We start from the raw sequence: 6,380 nt of genomic DNA, 5'->3' as shown, positions 1-6,380 counted from the left end.
GCTCCCGATACATGTTGGGAACTCCCAATGGCATGCTGGGAGATTCTGATGGCATGCCAATTGTGTCAATGGCTATTAATGCATGCCGGGTGCTACCAGTGCATATGCTAGTAGCTTGCATCATGTATTGGGAGGTCCTAGTGCATGCCAGTAACTCCCAATGCTGCATGTTGATTATATGCATGCATTGGGAGCTCTTAGTGTATGTTGAGTAGCTCTCGATACATGCTAGTTTGTCGGTAGTGTTCAATGCAACCTAGATGCTTTTAAGCTCTCGGTGCCTGATAGGTCCTAATGCATGCCGAGTGCTACTTAGCTCCTGGTGCATGATGCCGGTAGGTAGATCCTGATGTAAGCCAATACAACTGGCATGCATCAGGTGCACTGGGGCTCCCAATGCATGCGAGCAGCTACCAATATATGCACTAGTAGCACCCAACATGCATTGACAGCTTCCATTGTTATAGGAGGGCCTAATTTTGACGTCTTTTTTGACAAAAATGAACGTGTAAAAGAACACCAAAAGCGTCAAAATGCACGTCAAAAAAACCATCAGTATAGAATCGTCGTGAAATATGCCTCCAATAAAAGATCCTTGTCTCCACTGTGCAATGAATTCAGGGGGGCTAGTAGCAGAAGTAGCACTTCTTGGGCGAGGCACGATCCCTCACTCGGGGCCTTGCCCTCGGATATCCAGACAAGAGACTAATCCATCGGTTCTTCCAACGAACCCGAAAAAACTTCCCTGGCCATGAAAGCACGGGCGATTCCTCCAGGATAATTTTACTCTAATGTAGTCAAAAGCCTTAACTAACTGAACTGATCTGACCGAACTCGTAAGTCCCATAGTCAGATCAAGGAAAATATCGCACTTGGATCATAGAGACCAACGTTTTTTTCCTCATTGAGAGGCACAATTGTTGATTCTTTTCCATAGAACAATTTTTATCCGGGATTTACTTCATCTATCGTACCATAACAGAATTGAGTCTCATTTTAGGGATCCATCAGTCCAGCCTAACCCTATCCAGTCTCGTGGGTTAGCCAACCACCACCCAACCACTGTAGTGATGGGATCCAATTAAGAATTTGGTTAGGTTTTGTCTCGGGTACCAGGGAAAAGAGTACCCAGGCCCCCTAGCCGGATATTCATGCAAAACTTAAAACTAGTCACACCACTTACACACCCAATATGAAATTGCCTTTTTCACAACTTCAGCTGTCTTTAAAACAATCTTTTAATGAAACTATAGTATCACTGATCTCATAAACCTCCAAAATATCCGATTGAATCCTCCAAAATATCCGGTTACATCTCATCACATCTATTCACCTCACATCTCATCACCTCTATTCACATCACATCCATCCATCCATTCATTCACATCTATCTAATTCACATCACATCTATTCACCTCACATCTCATCACCTCTATTCACATCACATCCATCCATCCATTCATTCACATCTATCTATCTAATTCACATCACATCTATTCACCTCACATCTCATCACCTCTATTCACCTCACATCCATCCATCCATTCATTCACATCTACCTGATTCACATCACATCTATTCACCTCACATCTCACCACCTCTTATTCACATCACATCCATCCATTCATTCACACCTATCTGATTCTCATCACATCTCATTACATCTATTCACCTCACATCTCATCACCTCTATTCACATCACATCCATCCATCCATTCATTCACACCTATCTCTGATTCTCATCACATCCATCCATCCATTCATTCACACCTATCTGATTCTCATCACATCTCATTACATCTATTCATAGAATTTAAACATAGAATTTAAGAGAATTCTAATTTTGATATAAAGATTCTTTACGCATCTATTTATGCATAAAAATCAACTTCAGTGGGAATAACACTTTTATAAAAATCCTTTTATGCATCTATTTATGCATAAAAATCAACTTTAATGAGAATAACACTTTTAAAATAAAAATACATCTTTCTATGCATAAAATCAATTTTAATGAGAATAACACTTTTGAAATAAAATAAATCTTTTATGCATCTTTCTGTGCATAAAATCAATTTTAATGAGAATAACACTTTTGAAATAAAAATAAATCCTTTATGCATCCTTTTATGCATAAAATCAATTTTAACGAGAATAACACTTTTGAAATAAAAATAAATCCTTTATGCATCTTTCTATGCATAAAATCAATTTTAATGAAAATAACACTTTTATAATTTAAAAAAATCCATTATGCATCTTTCTATGCATAGAAATTAAATTTAATAAAAATAACACTTTTATAACAAAATAATTTCCATTATGCATCTTTCTATGCATAGAAATCAATTTTAATAATTAATATCAGTGATATCCATGCATATTCATAGATGAATATGTACATGGAGTAATTAGAATATTTCTTTTAGAATGCACAAACGGTGGGAATTACTCTTTTGAAATAACATAAAAACAAACTTTCTTTTTCCACAAAATTCTAGAAAATTTTACCATAACCTCCTTTGTATGGCTGACCGTTTCTTATTTTTCTCATTCTAACTTCAACTTAAATTAACCCAATCTAGATGTATATGACTCTAATCTACTCAATTTTCAAAATCAAGAGAGTAAATAATAAGAAAAGTTTAATTAATCATTTAACTAATCTTTCTATGATTAAGAAAGGTTGAATTATAAAGAAGAGAAGGGGGTGGCCTTTTCATCAAGGCATAGCATTAGAATTTACTTCAATCACTATAAAACAAGAAAATCAAGAAAAACCATAGAATAAAATTTAAAAAGTAAGAAAATTTAGCTTACATGGAGTTTTAAGCTTTCCTTTGGCTTGAGGGATTGAGGGTTCTACTCTTGTTTGAAGCAAAAGTGGACACCAATTACTTTGGAGAGGATTAAGCCAAAAACAATTGAATTATCAAGAAATTCAATGTAAATGTCAGGACGACAGGAGCAGAGTAACAGTGCATAAACACCATTAAGCTTTTACAAAGGGGGAGGCTTCTATTTATAGAAAAAAGTGAGCCTCTAACCAAGCAAACTGATTCTAGAATTTTCTAGATCAATTTCATCAATTTTTTTCCATTTTTGGGTCAGTTTAGCTTACTTTTTGGATCCAGTTGAAACAGGAGAGAGGAGAGATAAAAATATCTCATTATTTTTGAGTTTAAAACTCCTCCACACATGTGAAATATATGCGCCTCCTTCATGAGGGGAGATCCCCACACTAAGGTGTCAAAAATGCATCATTTCCTCTAAATATCTCTTAATTTTTAGCTAATAAACCTTGTACTCAGTCAACTCTTCATCTTATGTGAGCATTTACTCATTTTTGGGGGTTTTCCTTTTATTCTTCAATTTATCTCCTCCCTACATTTGGATTAATCTTATTGGTCCATAGGAACCTTAATTGGTTTATAATCCAAAAAAATTTAAAAATCTAGACCCTTAGGCTAAGGTCCTTTTTACCTATTTTCAATTAATTCCAATTGCATATTGGAAAGTTCTTTTTGAATTTCTGTTTCAGGGGAAACCATTTTAGACACTAGGAGGATTTTTATATCCAAAAATATCTCAGTTTTAAATTACCTCCCTCTAAAAATTTTCTCTCTCCAGGCCAAAACAGGGTAAAACAGGATCTTTCTTTTATTTCAGAGAGAGGAATAATTATAAGATCAGAAGGGGAGGTTCTTATACCTGCACACCTCAAAAGTTGGAGGAAGGAATCTTACATCCAAAAATTATTTTTTAAAAAAGCATTCTAAAAAAATCAAAAACAATCAGTATAAACGATGAATGTTTCGACAAAATATCGATGGTCATTTTGATGTCTTTTTTGATGAATATTATGACTGGTATATCAACGAATACATGTATAAATTTTCTTTGGCAGAATGATGCATCCAATTTGCATCCCTATAGCTAGATGCGTCACTATGCCAGTAGTGAAGAGTACTCACATCAATTGTACGCAGATTTCACAAAACTTTTATTACTTAAACAAATTTACATAGCATCTTTTATTTGATATTAGAATATATGCTCACACAATTGAAGCCAACAAATTTACATAGCATCTTTTATTTGATATTAGAATATATGCTCACACAATTGAAGCCAACAAAAAAGTACTTAAAGCTTTTTATCCTGTAAATAGTGCCTTGCAAGAAAGGCCAAACCTAATCATGGACTCATGGTTTGGAGAATGCAAAAAATGGGAAATGGCAAGTGATCAAGGAGGGCATATGTGCCATGCTTTAAGGCATATCTCTCCTCTATGTCATTTGTTGTCATCCCACCACTCTTTGCTTTAGAAGCAAGAAAACCAACAATAAATACTTACTTACACATGAAATGCACATTATGCCATCAAAAGAGAGATAGATTACTATTAATACTTGCAAAGTAGGTGTAGAAAGTGTCACAGCCACCACTGCTCCCAAGATGGGAGCTCCCTATGGTTGTGGGGCCTCCTTCTGTTTCCTATACCTTTGGGGGATTGCGTTGTGCTTCCTCCACTCCTCATCCCAATTCTCTTGGTGATAATACCAAGGCTTTTCTTCCCCTACCTTCACCCTGTGTGTAACGTGACTACGTCAGTGCTTCATGTATCCACCATGTGATCTTTGGTGATAATACCAAGGCTTTTCTTCCCCTACCTTCACCCTGTGTGTAACATGACTACATCAGTGCTTCATGTATCCACCATGTGATCTTTGATCCACCTAGAATGGACCTCTTCATTGCCTGGGGCTGGCCTAAAGTCACTCCTAATTTGGTTTACAATGTGGTCCTTCTGTGTATGCCATGTATTCATAAAGTCCTGGGTGAAAACCATATGACATAAATCATGAATGCGAGTTTTGATCTGATTGTCGACATCTTTTTGAGGACTACATTTCCCTCCACTACTCAGTATTGGTTGCGAGAGAAATTGGGGGTAGAGGGATTAGTGTCAAAGTGTCAGGATGAGTGTGAGCATGGTTTCCCCTCACAACTAGAAATGGATGGGAGCTCGCATAGAGGAGTAGAAGCATATATGGAGCCACCACCACAACTCGTGAGCTCGGGGGGGGGGGGGGGGTCACTATATGTAAATCCTCTATATCACATGCGTTCAAGGCCTATTTAAAAAGTCCCTTATCTATGAATTTTTTAGTGAATATAATGTATCCTTTCCTATTCAAATCTGTAAATTTTTTTAAAATACAATAAAAGAATCCCCTCTGTAAATATATTTCTGTAAGTTTTAAATATTTAAAATGTCCTTCTATTGAACCCACGTGATACTTACATATTTATACGAGTGACCCCCCGAGTCGATGAGCGATCCTATCTTCTACACGCAAGCCATGGGTGGGGTTCCTATGATTCATTGTGGAGTTTCCGTCTTGGCACGTGACTTGTGTGGTGGTGGGCTATGATGGTTGTGTAGAAATGCCATCCCTTCCCCCAATATACGCTTGAGCCATAGCCCTTTTCTTGAGGCTCATTTCGGAGATAAAATTGGAAACTGATTAGGAGACATTTCCTATGGAGTAGGCATGATATGGAGATATTATGACTGTATGTGGGTGTGTTGTTTGGTGTGAGATCCATGGTCTACACACACATTATTTCCAGATCTCATCACAATGCTTAGAATGTTTGGCACTGTTTTCAATATCTGGTTATAATGCATGCCCTATATGTGGGCCTAGATTTGAGGCCTGATACTTATAATATTTATAGAAAGTTATGTATGAGGGCCATAAAAATTGGGCCAGATTTCTCCAGGTGGGTGCTTCTTCCAAGGAAAAGGTTTGCAGATCGCTGTTCAGCAAAATATCCCAATCTTCTGTAGGGAGTAGCCAGCTCCTAACAATCCATTTGGAGGCTAAGCTGTCAGCTAGAAGTTCGATATTCAAAATACATAGACCCCCTTTGTCTTTTTGTAAAATGTAGTATTCCCATCTTACCTTTGGGATCTTATACTAAAAGGGGTCTCCAACCCGTAAGAAATTCTTGCATAGAGAGTTAAGCCTTTTGATGGCTAAATTGGAAGGTCTCCAGCATGACAAAAAATATAAGGTAGCAGGAATCATGAAGTGGTTGATAACCATCACCCTTCCAACAAAAGAGAATTGACACCCCCTCCACCTATTAAATTTGGTTTCAAGCTTGTCTAATTCCCAAGACCATCTTTGATGGATGGACACACCAAATCCCATAGGGATGCCTAGTAGTCTGAAAATAACCCCTATTGGGATTTCCTTACAACCCTGATTAAGCACCCAGTTAGGGGGAGGTTTGAGTAAGGTCTTTATACCTATCTTTTGGTGATTGATTTTTGAACTAGAAGCTAAACAAAAGGTTTCAAGACAAGA

The sequence above is a fragment of the Cibotium barometz genome, chromosome 11, assembly GCF_041138505.1.
Source record: "Cibotium barometz isolate CiBa-2024 chromosome 11, ASM4113850v1, whole genome shotgun sequence".
Taxonomy (NCBI): domain Eukaryota; kingdom Viridiplantae; phylum Streptophyta; class Polypodiopsida; order Cyatheales; family Cibotiaceae; genus Cibotium; species Cibotium barometz.
Note: the sequence above shows the minus strand (reverse complement) of the source record.